Here is a 17,171-nt window from a genome sequence, read left to right on the forward strand (position 1 = left end):
TTTCCTTTCAACTGAAAGAAAAAGGACTTCCAGAAACTGAATATCCCAGCAAAGGGAACAAAAAAAAAAAAAAAAAATCTTCAAATTGTAGGGGAAACAACTGGGGGAGATGAAAATAGTTTTCAAAACAAACAGAAGTGTTCATAAATGCAGGACAACTCACTCTCTCCTTTGCTATGGTAAGAAGAAAAACTGACTGAAGATGGAGTGTGGTAGAGGTCCCCAGGACTCAAATCACACTGATTTCTGTATTATACACATAAATAAACAGAGAGCAGCATAGGGCAGCTTGCTCCACACAGGGTTCACAGAGGGGACATGTTACTATTTACTACACAGCACATTAAAATGACAGTGACACACACCACTCAGAGGTGATCATTATTACTGGCTGCTTAAGGGATGATTTGAGAAATGATCTGTAAATTTAATTTTTAATTAAGCCAGAAGCCCTAAGGGCCTTCTGAGTTCAAGCATTAAGGGGGGGAAGAGGGGGAAATCAATTCTTGGTGATGGAGAGGTCTAGTAGAATCTAATAGGCCTGGGTAATATATCAAGAAGCTTTTAAGATCAGTCACAGAGCTCAACAGAGGAAAGCCTAAAACCCAATTTCAGATAAAAAACTATGCTGTAAAGTGGAATGGATGGTCACCATTGTTCAAACCTCTGAAAAGCTACTGTCTTGAGCTCTGAGACATGTATTAGTCAGAAAATAGATAAATTATTAACACCAGCATGCAGAACTTCACAGGGAAGCCCTCATGCTTCTCTCCAACCACATTGGAAAAGCAGTCATGGCCAAATGACCTTGAAATCTCCCTAAAGCTCCAGCATGGCCAGAAAGGGCTACACAAGCCTTGATTGATGATCAGTCATCAGAACCCCTGTAAGGAGGTAAATTTGTGCTGAGAGGCAAGTCTAGCTCCCTTGGATGCACAGCACACGTCTGTCAGGTTCATGGCAGCAGCCGTGGCTGGAAGGGACACGGCTCTGAGTGCCCCTGACCTCCACAGCACAGTTTCACCAAGAGTTAGGAAATCACAAAGTGAAGATTTTCCAGCCCATCTCTTGACTCCAGGCTCACAGCACCAGGTGAGGTGTACCAAGGGTGCTGTGAGAAAGGACCAATGTTAGAAGAAGGCCACTCCTGTCATCTTTGAGATATTGTCATGACTGGGGGTGTCCCCAGTGACTGGAGAACAACAAACTGCACTCATTTGCAAAAAAGGCCAAAAAGATGCTCTGGGGAGCAGTCAGCTTTGCCTTGGTTGGTGAGAAAGTTACGGGCTCCTCTTGGAATTCTGAGAAGGCAGCAGCTTGGATCAGTCAGAATGGACTAAATAATGGTCAGCTATGCCTGATCAAACCTGACTGCTGCTGTGGGAGAACATCTGGAGCTGCAGGTAAGGGGGAGCTGTGGATGCCCCTGATCATCTTTTACCCTGACTTTCACAGTGCTTCCAACACCACCTCCTACAGTCTTTTATACAATTTAATGTGCATCTAAAAAAAAAGTGGAGGAGACAACTAGATGGGGAAAGAAATGGATGGTTGGGTTGTAGAGGCAGGGAGCCTGCATCAAGATCTGTCCTCCTTGGGATCTTTATCAGAGACCTCAGGAGCTGAGAGCCCTCTTGCCAGTTTGGAATGACACCATCCTGGGGTGAAGAGCTGAACCAGGGCAGGGCTGCCACTCAGAGGGAGTCATGGGCTGTGGGAAACACCAAAATCTTCCCTTCAGCTCACATCCAAGTCCATATGCATATTTTCAAGAAGGAAGCTGGGCAGAGGAAATGAGCGAGAAATGAGATGAATGGTCTTGTTTTCACAAACCTTCTCTTCTGAGAAACAAGTCATTTATCAAAGTGCTGTAATCCTACCAACTGTCATAACACTTGGTCTAATTACATCTGGAGAACAATGAGCTTATGTTCAGGAAGAAAGTGTCTGCAACAAGGTTGGTAGAAAAACTCTGCTGTGCATGATCTTAGATCACAGGTCCAAATGCAAGAACAAAACTCCAAGAAGGGGTTGGTGATGTTTGTATAAAGCAAACTCCTACTATTTGGCAATCAAAAAACTGGTTAGTTCATTTTCTGTATTTTCATAAAATGCTATTCCTAGTGCATTAATCTACACCAGGGAAGCTCTGAAGTGAGTTTTCAGATTACATGTTTGGGGGGCAAGTTGCAAAATCCATCTTTTGGAAGGCTACAAAGCGCATTCAAGAGTTGTTAAAAATGCTGAAAGTTAAAATTGCTGAAAGTGCTTGGGCTCAGACTCCACAGTGCAGAGGTACTGATGTCATGGTGGCTCTCAGCAAGTCCCCAGCAGGTGGATTTATCCTGGGAGGACCTCACACGGCTGTTCAGGCACCGGAGTTCCTGATTTGACACCAGAGGCAGGTTTCAGCAGCACCAAGGGTACACAGAGATTTCATTGACACTCTCAGAGCAAAGGATGGAGGGAGGAGAGGGAGATCATCTCAGCAGCAGCAAAGCCAGGCTCTTAGGAAAAAAAAGCCATCATTTGGATTCTTGTTGCAGAGTCTGGGGACCATCTGCAAAGCACGATAACACTTGCATCCTGGATAAAGGTGCCAGAGTAAGGAGTAGACAAAACCAAGATACACAGTAACACAAAGCAATACACACAAAATATGAGCACTGGGACCAAAGAAGATTGATTTTCATGGACAGCATCTAAAAGGTGACTGAATATAGAGTTCTCCCCATGGTTGGGAGCATTACTTGATATCACATTGAAAGAAATCTAATTTTCCATCAGTGTCCTGAATATATATATATATATATATTACATACCATTTTTTGCTGCAGGCAGAGCAGCAAGGAAGGGATCAAATGAGAATAAGCATAAAGAGGAGTTTATTAATCACCCATGAGAAAGTATTTCCACACCACCAGTGCATCCCTTGCCATCTGAATTTTACCCACAGAAGAACTTGGGCCTAGGGCTCCAGAAATCACAATTGTTATGGGACTTCCACGAGATGTTGAGGCCACTAGTACACACTGAGGGACAGATCCCACCCAAGTGAAATGGCCACTACATCATGATATCAAGGCACCCAAGGTCACTGACACCAACTGCTTGAAGCAATGAGGTGACCCCTTGTAACAGCAGAGAACACAGACACAGAGCACTTCACAGGCTGACACTGGCTTTGCCCTGGAATGGTCCCACAGGTCGTATGGAAGTTGTTAGAAGGAGGAAGGTGTTTCCAAGGAACAGAAAGCACTTGTAGGTAAGTTGTATTCCTTTCAATTTATTCCTGTAAATTTTGCACTTGCTAACCTAAAAAAAAAATTCCAACTCTATTGAAACAAATTAAAAGGATTTCTAGTTTGTCACTTTCTTACAAAAAAAAAAAAAATTATCTGGTGAAGAAACTGAAAACTAGACATCAGATGATGGTATTGTTTCAGACTGTCAAACCTGATTTAACTCAGTGAAATTCTGGTGCCAACACACTGCCTCCCATGGCTTTATTTGTCTGGGTAGGCACTTGACAGCAGCTCAGCCCCCCCAGGCTCACACTCCAGGATCCAGGTGCATCCCGAGCCTCCCCAGCAGAGACAGAGTGAGTTTTTCACAAGTCTTCTCTCAGCTCCAGCCGCGAGTCACCGTTTGCACACGGGTTAAAGCTGGGACAAGGTGCCAGCACAGATTCCTCAGTAACCTGGGGCAGAGGTGAGGATTACCCAGCTGCTGTCCCTGGCCTGCTGATGCCTGCAGGGGTGACAGAAGAACTGCACATGGCCCCGTGGGGAGCACCAGGAGGAAGAGCTGCTCCCCTCTGGCCCGTTCAGCTGAGCCCCCAGCCCAGCAGGGCTGGCAGAGGCTCAGCCCTGCCCTGCGCTCCCAGGGCAAGCAGGGGCTGCTGCTGGCAAAGCTCAGGCTCCTCCTGAGGTCATGTTTTATGGGCACTTAAAAATTAATAGGGGGGAACATAATTAGAGCTATGAAATGGGTGTGTGGAGATGTGCCCTTTGCTGCGAATGCAATAATAAAATCAGGTGTGTGTTTGAGGGGGAAAACCCTGGGAAATGTGTTTGAGCCCTGGAGAAGGAACACACAGAGACACCACTGAAGGGTTTGGCTAAACTCCCCACACTGTCACACCCCCAACCCCTGCTCTGGGGCTGCTGCAGCAGCTCCTGGGCTGAGGGTGCAGGAGATTCTAATCCCACCCACCAGGCACAGAGGCTGAACCATAAAAACCCTCAGGCGGCCAAACTGTGCAGCCTGCCACCAAAAACCCTCAAAACCAGTCCTCTGAGCAATGCTGGTGCCTCTGCAGAGCCAGAGCAGCCCCAAAGAGAGGGATGATGCTCCAGGGGATCTGCCAGCCCCAGCCCCCAGTGAGGTGATCCCTCCACCTGCAGCCCAAGGGCTCAGCCAGGAGATGTCTATTACCCAGTTTGGTTGGATTTCCCTTTCCTTGGGGATAAACGAGGATAAGTGAGCTTGTTTTGCAATAATAGAGATTTCTGTGTCTCAAAAAAACAACAAACAAGCAGAAACAAAATAATAATCATCATCATCCAAATTTTAAAAACCCTCAGAAACATTCTTTTGCCAAAGAGAGTAACCATGAGACGTCTTCTCAGCACTTCACTTGAGCATGATGCCAGAGCTGGCTGAACTTGGGGTGGAAGGAGGCAGAGAGGGGAAAAATAAGTATTTTCGAGGTTAGAAACCTATCACTCACCATTCTTCAAGAGAAAATTCTGAATTATTATTTTCTGGGAAAGAGAAGTTTTCATTTTGATTATTTTTTAAAAATACCTTTCATTTTTCATTATTTTCAGTTAAGGTAAAGGAGAAAAACTGATAGAAAATCTGATAAGTGAAACCTTGCTTGACCTTTTCTTTCTCCATAATTTTATTAGAAAGAAGCTGAGAATGCCTCCTCCATAAACCCTCACTTTTTACAGCTATTCCAATCTTCCTGTGAAAAGATGAGGGGAGGAAGTGAGAAAACCCAAGTCCTAGATTTAAGGCAAAAATAAGATTTCAACAAAAATACATTACATAAAAATCCTACAAGTCATTAATTTCTAAAATAACCCCCCTTCACTTGACAACTTTTTTTTATTTATAGGTGCTTGACTACCAGACTGCTATTCACTGATGTTATTCAAATATAAATTCATTCAACAGTCTGTAATTCTAGAAATTATGCATTTAGAGCTTCATTTCAGATGCACTTTATTCACCATTTGTTGTTGTCCTGCTACAGAGGCACCCAGCATCCAGCCAGGCAGGAAAGCATCAGAGATCCCAGGCACTGCAGCTCTGCAAGCCTTGAGCCCCTGGCTCTAGAGAGAGGCAGCACCACTCACATCCCACCTGCTCAGCAGCTTCAGGTGTGTCAGAGAAAAGTCAAACTCAAGCTCTGCCCTGACCAATTTGGTGGTAACCTGTTATTACTATTATTAGTCCAAGAAATGGGCAAGCCTGCCCTGCTGTCCCCACAGGCAGCCCCTCCTCTGCCTCAGCTCTGCCTCCAGGTTTTCCTCCTCCACCCATTAATATTGGGTGATCATATCTACCTGACAAGAGCCATGGCTCATCTAAGAGCACAACGTCCTACAATGACAGCAGCTGTGTGGTTTTGTTTCAATTTTTTTTTAAAGCACCATATTCTGTTTCAGCTGGAAGCAGGACACTGACTATGAAAACTGGCTGATGTGCCAGCACGGAGTCTGAGTAACACAGATTGAATTAACCTCCTGAGGTGTCCCTGTGGGAAAAAAACCATAACTATTGCTTCTGCTTAAAGTCTGTGCTTCCCCAAATACAGCTTTAAATTCGGGGACATTGGAAAGGCTCAGGCCCTGCAGGCTGCAGTCCTGCACACACAGGGTGCAGCTGCTGTCTGAGGCTCTTTGCAGAGCTGCCCAGCTTTCAGCCTCTAGTGGAAACGTGAAGTCAGCAGGGACCACCCAGGAGCACCACATCCACAGGTAGGGTGCCAGGTCTGCCCAGATAATGCAAATTTTCTGTCTGCTCCAGCTTAACAGCAAAGCTTCTTGACTCTAATGTAGGAGCAACTTGGCCACAGAGAAGAAACCCAAAGACCCAGCGTTAGTTTCCTTCCAACAAATGCATAACTATTTCCCTTTGCAATGATAGAGAGACCATTATTTAGGTTGATACACAAAGATGGGAGAATCCTCTGGTTACACAGTGTTAGTGTTGCAGAGCCTGAAATTAAACTTCGATTCCCTTACAACTCAAGACAAGTTCCAGACAGTGGGCTGAAAATACATTTCAAACAGATCTTCAACATTCAGGACCATCTGTTTCCTTTTTGTGTGAAATATTTTTATTTGCTTCAAGTAATGATCTTAAACAGATTTTAGGAGATTTGTTATTAATAAAGGAATGTGAAAAATTTGCAGGAAGGCAAAAACCACGTTCTGCACCTGGCTCTGCTCAGGAGCCTGGGCGTTGCTTTGAAGACTCTGTGTTCTCTTACATCCCTAAGTCCAGATTTAGGTTTCTGAATAAAACAGGTTTCAATCTTCAGCACTAAACCACCCTTTGTGTAACATTGTTTAGGAGAGGGAGCGAGGAGCAATTTCCTCACCTGAATCTTCCCCGGGAATATGCAGCCTGGCGGGCAGAGTGCAATTAGGCAGGCTGGAATTCGGCCAGGACATTAAGGTTAATGGTCCTACAGCTGCCAAGTGCCACAGGATGCTTAACGAGTGCAAGCAGCAGAGGAGCCAACAGCAGATCTCATCCAGAGCCTGGCATCTCCACCTGCCCGCTGTCCTGCCACAGCTCCCCCGGGAGCCCTGTTCCCCTGGGGACGAGGGGCTGCACCAAGGGCAGGCAGGGACAGCCTGCTGCTGCCCCCAAACCCATCCCTTGCACACACCCAGGAGCCAGAGGACAGCACCAATGAAGACAGGGATTTAAACGGGATACATTTCCTAAAAGCATAGACAGTAAGCTCTTATTCAAATCATGCCAGAGGCTGTATCATCACTGGACATTCAGCAAGAGTTTAATACAACCAACACAACCTTCAGTCAGTGCTTTCTCCTCACATCCATTATTATTATTAAAGCTCTGTTTTGGCCAGCACAGATGTATGAAACGCATCACACCAACTGGAACAAAATGCATTATCTGCCTCGATTAAAAAAAAAAAAAAAATAGAGCTCCCCTCTTTTTTCTAGGTGCAGCTTTGCTGCTGTGAGCAGCCATGTCCAGGGGAGGACACAGTGAAATCCCTGAAGGTACTGGGAGCACTGTGCTTTGAGTAACCCTGCATGGGAAGGGACAGACACCCCATAACTTAAGCAAGAGATTTCCCATGCAGTATCTGTATTTCCTTACAGATGCTGGAGGAAGAACCCCTGCTCTGTGCTGTGCACACCCCTCTTAGCCCCAGGACAAGGGCACTGCTCCACCTCTGCTCTGCTGCTGTCACCCACAACGGGTCATTAGCTTTGGGTGGGGACTGCTCCTAATAGCAATATCTGACCCAAAATTAGCACACAGGCATGAAGTGCCAAAGCTAGGCCATGTCAGCCTTTTATTGACTGTAGTCACTATCTGTTTTGCAGCTGCTGTCTGCATAAGTAATGAATAAAGCAGTAAATCTGGCAGGGTTACCAAACCCTTTCATTCAGCTTCTCTTGAACCAGTTAAATTCTGCTGCAATTCATCTGCCAGCCGGAGCCCCAGGGAGACACTTCCTGGAGAAGGGAGGAGAGGGGGCTTTAATTCAGTGCCCTGCTGTGGAGCATCCAAACCCAAACTTTCAGCTGCAATCCTGCTTTCTCTCATTTTTATTGAGGCAGGGAGCAAGACTGAGACTCTTTTGAACTACAGTATCTTACCCTCTTCCAGGCACAGGTCACTGATTTCAAGACAGAAATCTTGGATGCTCAGGTTTTCTTTTTAATGAAAATCTACGTTGGCAATTTTTTTGCCAATTTTGTCCAAGGCAATGCCACCAGAAGTCACTTGCTGTTGTGTCCTTTCAGAGAGAAGCACTTCTGCCTCCCTGTGCCACAGGAGGATCACACTGACTTGGTGGTGTGGGGAGATGCCACCACCTGCCACGAGGCAGGACCGAGTGCCAGGCAGGGCCAATGGCCACAGGAGGCTGCTGGGTGACCACAGCCTGTGAAGAGCCTTTGGCAGCAATGGCAGGGAGAGCCTGGCAGGTACAAACCAGCCAAGGACAGCACTTGGTACTTCTAATATGCAAAGAGCCTCCAGATAAATAACAGCAAGAAAAGCTGTCTAAATATAAAGCCAGGTTTGTATCTGGAATATCTCTTCCAGTTTCAATTCATTGCTGTTTCTTGATTGCCTGAACTGCCAAGGCTTTGTTTCTATAGCAGCTTTTCCCAGCAGAATGACCTCTTTCCATGACATGGATTCTACCATTTTCTACACTCCTTATGCCTTTTCTGGATCTCATCATGCTCGTGGCATATTACATGAATTTCTGCTTGCCCCAACTGACTTACTTGTTAATAGATCATCTATCTTTGGTATATTTCTTGCCATTTCTCTACTGTTGAAAGAAATTACTGCTACATAGCAGTAAAATCACAGTTACGCTAATGATCAGCTCTGTAGCATGATTTTTCTTGTTTTAATCATCAGGAAGAAAAATCAGCATGTTCAACATGCTATTCAGCTACCTTCCCAGTCATATTTTTCTATTTAAAAATAATTTCTATTCTTTCTTATTCTATAATTTCTATTCTTTTACCACAGGCTCTCCCTGTTTGCACCCTACACGTCATCCTGTCATCTTCATCATGGCTTTGGGTTTTTTTTGTTGTTTTCACCCTAAATTTTTAGCTGGCAGTCTGGGCAGCATGTTCCTAGAATGTGTGAGACATCAGGACTTGCCTTTTATTCTAAAGCACCAGTTTTTATGTTTTTGCCATCCAGCTTTTTTATGCAGGAGCACTTGATATGCAACAGTGCACAGGCTGCCAAGGAGACTCTGACCTGGGACAAATCTCCAATCTGTATTTTGGTTTTGGAGCCATAAACACGACATGCTGGGAGCTCAGTCCTGCTCTGTCCTCCAGACAAGCCTCTGTGTTCTCAATGGCAGATGCAATCTGATCCAGCCCACTGCACTTGTTATTAATACAGAGCTAAGGTGTACTTTATCAATGGATGTGAGTCATTGTTCTCTTTAGGAAAATCCAAAACAGTTTTAACCACTACCCAAGGAAATTCGCAGTTCATTTATTCACAGAGAATAAAAGCTCCTTTTTCCTTGTTCTTAGAAAGCTTTTTAAACTGCCAAAATCTACTTGGGAGCAGGGTAGCAAAGATTTACCCAAAAATCTCAATAAAATTCATTTGGACCTATTTACAAGACAGAATCTACTTGTCAGATATTGTTTTAAGAATTCACTTAGGAAAGCAGTAAATACACAACCCAAGTTTTAAAAAAATTAAGTAGCATGGTACTGTTCCCCACATGCCATCCTACCTAGCAGCACTTTAAATTTAGTTGTGGAATTCTCTAAATCAACATGAGTAAAACTGCAGTCACTGCATTAATGCCCAGTGCCTGGGCTGGCAGAGAGCCAGCAGAGTGCCTCTGAACAGTGTTGACAGCAAGTGCTCCTGCAGGCCTGAGATGAAACGTGCTGCAGCCCGAGGTGGGATGTCTGCTTTTCCATGTCCCTGACAGGTTTTCTTCCCACTGTTTTCTCTGTGCCAGTGTCTCCCGTGACTCTGCACATGCCATACCTGAGCTTGGACCAGTTCTGGGTCCACATGTCTGCCAGTCTCAGGTGCCCTCAAAGCAGCCAAAGCCATTCCTGGTAGGGAAGGGCCCATCTCACCCACCTGCAGTGTGGGTGAGGAGGGGTAGACAAGACATCTGCAATGTCCTTTCCAAGTGCACTTTTAAGACCAAGCCCCAGTGGGGTTTTCTCTCAGGCCAGCAGGGCTGGCCTCAGATGAGAGCAAACAGCACGGACAGGTGGCCAAAATGGCCTTGGGCCAGCTCAGCTCAGCTGCCAAAGGCAGGTGTGTGGGGAGGGCAGGAGGCTGCACCTCCCTTGCCAGCTCCCTGTGCCTCCAGCCTTGCACACCCAGGAGCTGTCTGACCCTCTGGCCAGGCCAGGCCCATGACAGCTCTGTGCTGCTCCCCCTGCTCTCTCCTGTCTTCTGCTTTCATCAACAAATTGCCAGCAACCACCAGGAAAACCCCTCAGTCAGTTTTGGGCAATGTCTCATGATGTCCTGCTCCATAAATGATGTTAAACTGCTTCTTCCAACAAAAGGGGGGTGGATACTGTACCTGTGAGCCCTGCAGCTGTGGCCACATCAGAGGATATCCATGGAAGCCATTAATCTCTTTTAAAATAAATACTTTTTTTCTATTGACATTTTCTTAAATGTTTTTAATCTCTAGAACTAACTAACTTCCTTCCTTCCTCCTTCAGTACATATTAGCCTTTCCCTGCCAGATCTTCAGCTGGAATAAATTTGGCCTCCCAACCCTGATTCATTAAATGCTGTGAATATGTGTGTTCAGTTAAACAGGCCATTCACAGGCTCAATGCTTAGAGATTCATTTTGGCTTGCTTGGCTTGAAAGGTTTGGCATGTGTAGGCCTCCAGTTTCCACTCAAATAAGGACATGCCCAAGTCCAGCCTGTTCACCAACACACCTGTGCAACAACACATTCCCCAAAGAAGCCTTTCCAAAGCAGGAAATACTCAATTTCCCAGGCTCTTGTTCAATTACTGCCAGATATCGTGGAACACAAACATCACTGAATAATATCATTCCTTCAAACACAGAACAGTGATGTTTGAGTAACTGGAGCATAAATATAATTCACCTCAGGCAGGAGATAAATTACATTAATAAAGTGTGGTAGTGTTCTTTAATTAGTTTGATTAGGCATGACAGAAGATGGTATTGTTCAGAAAAGCTTCATTTCCTGAAGTAAGGAATGGTCTCTGTAGATCCCAGTCTCTGGGGTTTAGGTGTTTTTTGTGCCTTTTTTTTTTTTTTTTTTCCCACAAAGCAAACATTAGCAGAGCTTGATGCTGCTGCACCTGACATTTGGCATCCATGACCCATTTCTCTCTCATACCTGGATTCAGTTGTGCCCCTCTCCAAATGGATCCTACAGATCTTCATGCTCTGGCGGGGTCCACAGCTGCACTCTTCCTCCTATCAACCTCTTCCAGACTCCTGGGGAGACAGACAGACTGTAACAGGCAGTCCCTCTTTTACAAGTCCATTTATAATATACAAAGAGAAAAAAAAAATTAAAATAGAATTGTTATTCATCAAGGTAACTGAAAACCTTCCAAAGACCCTGCCAAGTCACCGTGCCAATTCTCGGTAAGACACAAAGTTCAGACACGGCTCCCGTCCTCTCTGCTGTATGTTATTTATTTATTTACTAAATTTGCTGTGCCATTGGCTCAGTAAGTCCTGCTGTGATGCTCATGCTTTGCAAATGTTGGGAGCTGTGAAGTGTCAAGTCTGGAAGATCTGTTTAACATGGCTTTGTGGTGCCTGGTTGCAGAGGATTTGCTCAGGCTCTGGGCCCCTTTCTGTTTGAGTCAGACCCCTGTACCATGCTCTCAGCTGTAGCCCTGAACTTCAAAAAACTCTGTGCAGGTTCCTAATTCACTCATGTACATGAATAAATTCCAAACCATATCTTTATGTACCTAAATATTGCTGTGCAATCTGTGCAGATTCTTCCTTTGATTTTGCTGTAAGAAAAATCATACTCTTTCTAAACTCAGCAGCTGATTTTCTACTGACATATAAGAAGGCACGATTGTGGTTAAAATTTAAAAATGATCAATGTATGGTTCCAGAACAGCCTGTGTCCCCAGACAGGAGAGAGTCTGTCCTGCCAGAATGTGGGCACCTTGCTGTCACCAAAGCCTGGTGTTGTATGTCAGCAGTGCTGAGGTGGATAAAGTGGTCTTTCTTGCCCATTGATCACACAAATCCAATTTGTAGCCTTGTTTTCTCTACATGACACTTACAGGAGACAGACCTGATTAAATATTTCTGTTCTGATCAAGGAGCTCTCACAGGCAATCCTGTGACTGCACACCAAATCCCTCCCCAGAGCTCAGCTGCACGCTCTGCCTGATGGGCTGTGCTCAGCTGTGCTTCCTGCAGACCTGCTTTGACAGCAATGCACAATGAGTTTGGAGTTTTAGGAGCAGAGATGTTCATACTCCTGTCCTTGAGATGCAGCAAAGACTGCTTGCAATCGAAGGACACTCAAGGTTTTCACACCTTTCCTGAAGTACACCCAGACAGGAGCTCAGCCTCTCCCGAGGCTCTCTGCTCACTCTCCCAGTTAAGCTGCTGCAGGACCGGGTGCTTTATGAGTGCCCAGGCAGGTGTCAAGGCTCCCTGTGCTGTCTGTTTATCCAGCAGCACCAAAGACTCTACTAACAAGATGATATTGAACTCGATTTACATTTCAAGTGCAGCCTGTTCCCTACAGGAATGCTTCTTTACAGGTCTTCTCGTGGCAGGAGAGCAACTGATGGAACACAATTCTTGAAGCCACGCCAGTGGCTGTTTGTTTGCTGTGTTTGTGACTGCTCTGTAGTGGAGATCACAGCCTTGGTGTTGCTGTCAGTTGAACAATTGGGGATTAACTCCTGCGACACCAGTGCAGCTACCCCAGCATTGCATTTGAGATCAGAACAGGCACTAGCAGAGCTGAGTAATTACAGACAACGAAAGGATGGCAAAGCCCATTGGCTCCGCTGCTTTCTCCCAAAGGCTGTGTGTAGATCCTTTGGAGGAGTACAGCTCAAAATACTGTTCCCACTGATGCCAGCTGACACCCTGCCCTTCCTCTGGTGCAGAGCCTGGCAGCTCAAAGGTAACCAGAGCACAGTGGGCTTCCCAGGGTGATCACAGACACTGGAGTATGTTCTTGTCTCTGCCCCTCAGCCTCTCCATCGTGCTTAGCCCACTGCTGAGCTGCCCCCACAAATCTGGCACTCTGCGGCTCAAATCACTCTTCTCATCCTTCAGCTCCTTGTACAACACCCTGACCTCTTTTCATCTCACTCTGGAACATCTGAAGTTCTCCCTGACATGGGTTATTAGATGAATTTGAAAGAAAATTCCCCTGAGAAAATTCACCTTTGGAAAAGATCTTCTTGGAAAATTTTGGAGTTCCCAATGGAAACAGGGACAGCAGGAGGAAAGCAGATTTCATTTTGCTAGAAGTGTTAAATAAGCTTTTGATTCCAAGCTAAGTTACACATTTTCATAAATGGGAACACAAATTATTTCTTTTATGCTAAAAGGATTATTGTTTTCCTGCTAAAATACCTCATTTTAATTGGTTTTTCTAAGATGACACTTTTAGGCACAGACAAGACTAACAGCCCTCCAAACTCTATTTTCATAGGACCATTACACTGCATTTCTTTTAGGTCATCAATACTTATTACTTGTACTGAAAGAATAAGCAATAAAAGCACTTTGTGTCTCTCCCTTGCTACCCTTTAATACAATATGTCCACCAATCCAATTGTTCCATCTTGAAGCATTTCCATCTCCAAAATAAAATTGCATTTTACCGCCAGGATATTCTTTACCCAAATCCCAAACAGCTTGTAGCTAAGTATTAATCCATAAAAGCCAGAAAACAATGTCTTATTAATTCACAAAAATCAATATTCCAGTACACTTTTTGGTGCCAGTTCATTACATTTAAGTCTAGATTTATATGCTGCTCAATGGAAAACTGTCCAAAATGTATCTGCTTACCTATAATGAGATGAGCTTATTGTTAAACCTCCTTCCACCAAAAACAAGCTTTGTGACACAACTCTGGTTCAGGGAAAAAGAAAAGGTGATCTTAGAGTGTATGTAATCTTGATGCAGTGGGTCTTTCATCTTTAACAGAGGATAACAAAGGTATCCTTTGGTTTTCTTGCTCATCTACCCCTGTGGCCAGGATATTTTTTCATAAAAGACCCAGCTCTGTACTTGTCCCAGTGACATTTAATCATGAAGGTTGTCTATCAATTCAAAACCCTTGAAAAAGATGTGGCATCAGAAAATAATTCCTACAGTCGGGGTGTCCCATCACATTCCTTTGAATACTGAATCTTATAAAGGCTGCTTTTCCTAAATAAGTCTAATTTCTTCATAAATACATGGGGAAAAAAGAACAACCAACCCAAAAAAACTTCTAAAGTCTATAGCTCCTATGGTGGTGTTTATATCAGCAGTCCAAATGCAACAGGCATTGATACTGATAAGGACTTTTCCACTGGTTTCAGTATATATATGAGCTGAGATCCTAAAAGCAAATGAAGCTTGAAATTCCCAGAAACAGAACTCCACCATTAAAAAAATGTACATATATATGTGTATATGCATATATATGTGTATATGTATGATAAATGATTATATTTCATCTGCCAATAATGGGAAAAATATATTTATTTTTATTTATGTATGTAAGTTTTTTCATTACTGACTACTGAAGTCTGATCATTTCTCACATGGTGACATCAGGCTCTAAGATGTTCCTTCCCTTTCTCTTTAGTTCCCAGAATGAAAGTGGTTCATGAATCATGGAGGTTAAATACAAATAACTTCCATTACCTCTCACAGCAGACATGTGGTTAATTGCTGTCTGCCTTTATTGTTAATTGCTGAACACCAGTGCACTGGCACACCTACCACATGCTTCTGAAGATAAACAAACTCAGCATATGCCCTAATTGTTTATGTTCTCTTTACAACACTTTTTCTTCCGGAACAATGTGGGTAAAATTCACAGATCATGTCCCTTAGTGTCCTTTCCTTTTTGCTTTTTACATGGTTTGTCTGGCTGGTAACCCCTGTGTTACACCAAGGCACAGAAGAGCCAGGCCAAACAGAAAGGCTTCAAACAGTTCCAGTAAATTAATCCATCAGCCCTCCAAGACCAAGATTTCCTCCCCAGCCCTTTCCCATACCAAGCTTTTGGATAAGCTGGGTTAGTTCTGCTTCTGCTTCCTTTGAAAATGCTGAGCTGATGTCCCTTCCACCCCCAGAGCATGACATGATCATACCAGACATACCCAGCTCTGAAAAAACCCCACAGGATGGAGAAAAAGAAAACTTAGCACTCACCATAGAGTGGTTTGGGGAGATGGAGGAGTTCCACCATTTAATCAAACATTTCTTTCCAGTTTAAGTCCCTTGGAAAGAGGAAACTTTCTGGTGAGGAAAGGGGTCCTTCTCAACTGTGCTGGTGTCTGCAGCCCTTGCAGGATACCTGGGCCCTACCTAGCCCTTCCCTGGGCTACCTGAGAGATTTCTCATTGCCAAAGGAGAAAGATGGGTTATCCAGGCTCCCAGGACAAGGACCCCCACAGGACATTTGTGCTCTGTGAGACCGAGTCTGGCCAGGCAAGAAGGCAGATCTGCCCTGTGGAAGCAAACACTGACCCTGCAGGGAGCTGCCTCTGCCCTCCTGCAGACACCTCAGCAGCCATGGAAATGCAATTTGAACCACCAGATGAGATGCATTGCCAAAGCATCTCTGAAAAAGAGAGCTGCACAGAGTAGAGACAGCTCATTCCTCAGATCAAATCAGTGGATTCAGACAGGAAAATAGCCTAAGTATTTGCTGGGGTGATATACCATCTGCCTGGTGTTTCTCTTGAGTTCCCATACTGGGTTCTCATTAACTTCCTCACTGTTAACCCTCACAGGCACTTTTTTTCCCCCTCACTTTCTCATGACATTTACTGAGTTCTGCTAGAGAGCAAGTGCTTCTTTGCACCAAATTTAATTTCCTCTCTGTAGAAACAGACTAGCAAGAACCATATTTTCCAGTCTATTCTTGGCCATAACATGTTCCTGACAATCAGGCTGAAAAACCTGGAAGGCAACAACCTTGCCAAAAAATTCAGGTTAGGATATAATGGAGATAAAATCAGTAACAGAAGTGATTAAGGAGTTGCAGGTGCTACTTTTCCAGGAAAGACTGAAAAACTAATCTGTATAACCAGGCTGAATGATAATTAAATTAAATCAGCACCTTTACAGAATATTGAAGCATTAAAGGCAAATCTCCAAAGACTTGGAAATCAAGAGGATTTGGGCCCCTGGATGGTTCTGAGAAGTCATGTGAACATGCCAGATTAATTTTTTTTTCTCCTTAGGCTTTTGAGGAAAATTGTATTTCATCTTTATGTCATTGAAATCATCAGAGTCACTGGAACCTTAAATAGCTCCCTACTTGTTACGGGAAAAGCAACAAAATTACAGCTGAAGAAATTAGAGGACGTTTAGAGTGATGAATGGAAATGTTACCAAATAATGGGGTTAAAATGACAGGAAAAAGTCGAAGTATAAGGTGAAAATCTTGTATTTGCAGACTAGTGACACATTGAAAATTGGAGTGGCCAAAAGATGAGTGAGGAGAGTGTGGTCCTAGCAAGTGAAGAAATCTTTATACCCAATTTAAATTTTATATTTATTAACTGCTCTATCACTCGGTGATTAGTGATTAGATAGATTTCTTGAGAGATAGGAAAGAAGAAAGAAGGAAGGAGAGGAAAGGATGTAAGGAACTCCAAAAAGTCAATAGTCAAGGGCACGTTTAACAGGTATGGAAAGCCTGGAGCCTTCCTCCCTCATGGAAGATATTTGAAAGCCGCACCCCTCCTCATTTTCCTGTAGGAAAAAACAGAGCACTGGAGGAGGGTGCACTGAGTGACCAAGGGCACCCAGCAGGCCAACAGCAGAAACAGCAAAAGGTCCCAGATCTCCAAAGCCCTGCCGTGAGTCTCCTGCTCTCTGTACTGGCTGTTTCCATTCCTGGTATCCATCACTCATCACAGATATCATCAAAATCCAAATAAAACACAGTGAATACTTATTATTAATTTCCAGAAGAATACAGGCCCATTTTTCCCATTGATTCCTGGCAGATTCTTTCCTGAAATTTGCCAGATTGGTTCGAAAACAAATACATATAAATTAGCAATATCCGACACGACATGAATGAGAGTGTTCACTCTCTCTAATCATTCCCACAAGCATTTTGTCATTTTTTCTGTCAGTTCTGTTGATAGGAAAGGAAACTGCTTTGCAATTTTAATTTCTTTTCCCTGAGCACATTTTGTTCT

The 17,171-nt window shown here is 44.1% G+C and overlaps 1 long non-coding RNA gene across 1 annotated transcript in view; it reads right to left on the reverse strand.

Moving 5' to 3' along the window:
- The window catches only part of LOC128796008 (uncharacterized), a 113,645-nt gene extending 102,421 nt beyond the window's left edge, over window positions 1-11,224 (reverse strand). Inside the window, exon 1 of the long non-coding RNA XR_008433698.1 lies at window positions 11,132-11,224. This is a non-coding gene — a long non-coding RNA (uncharacterized LOC128796008). The remainder of the gene's footprint in view (window positions 1-11,131) is intronic.
- Between the last annotated feature and the right edge of the window lie 5,947 nt (window positions 11,225-17,171).

Source organism: Vidua chalybeata, chromosome 16 (genome assembly GCF_026979565.1).
Source record: "Vidua chalybeata isolate OUT-0048 chromosome 16, bVidCha1 merged haplotype, whole genome shotgun sequence".
In the NCBI taxonomy this organism is placed as follows: domain Eukaryota; kingdom Metazoa; phylum Chordata; class Aves; order Passeriformes; family Viduidae; genus Vidua; species Vidua chalybeata.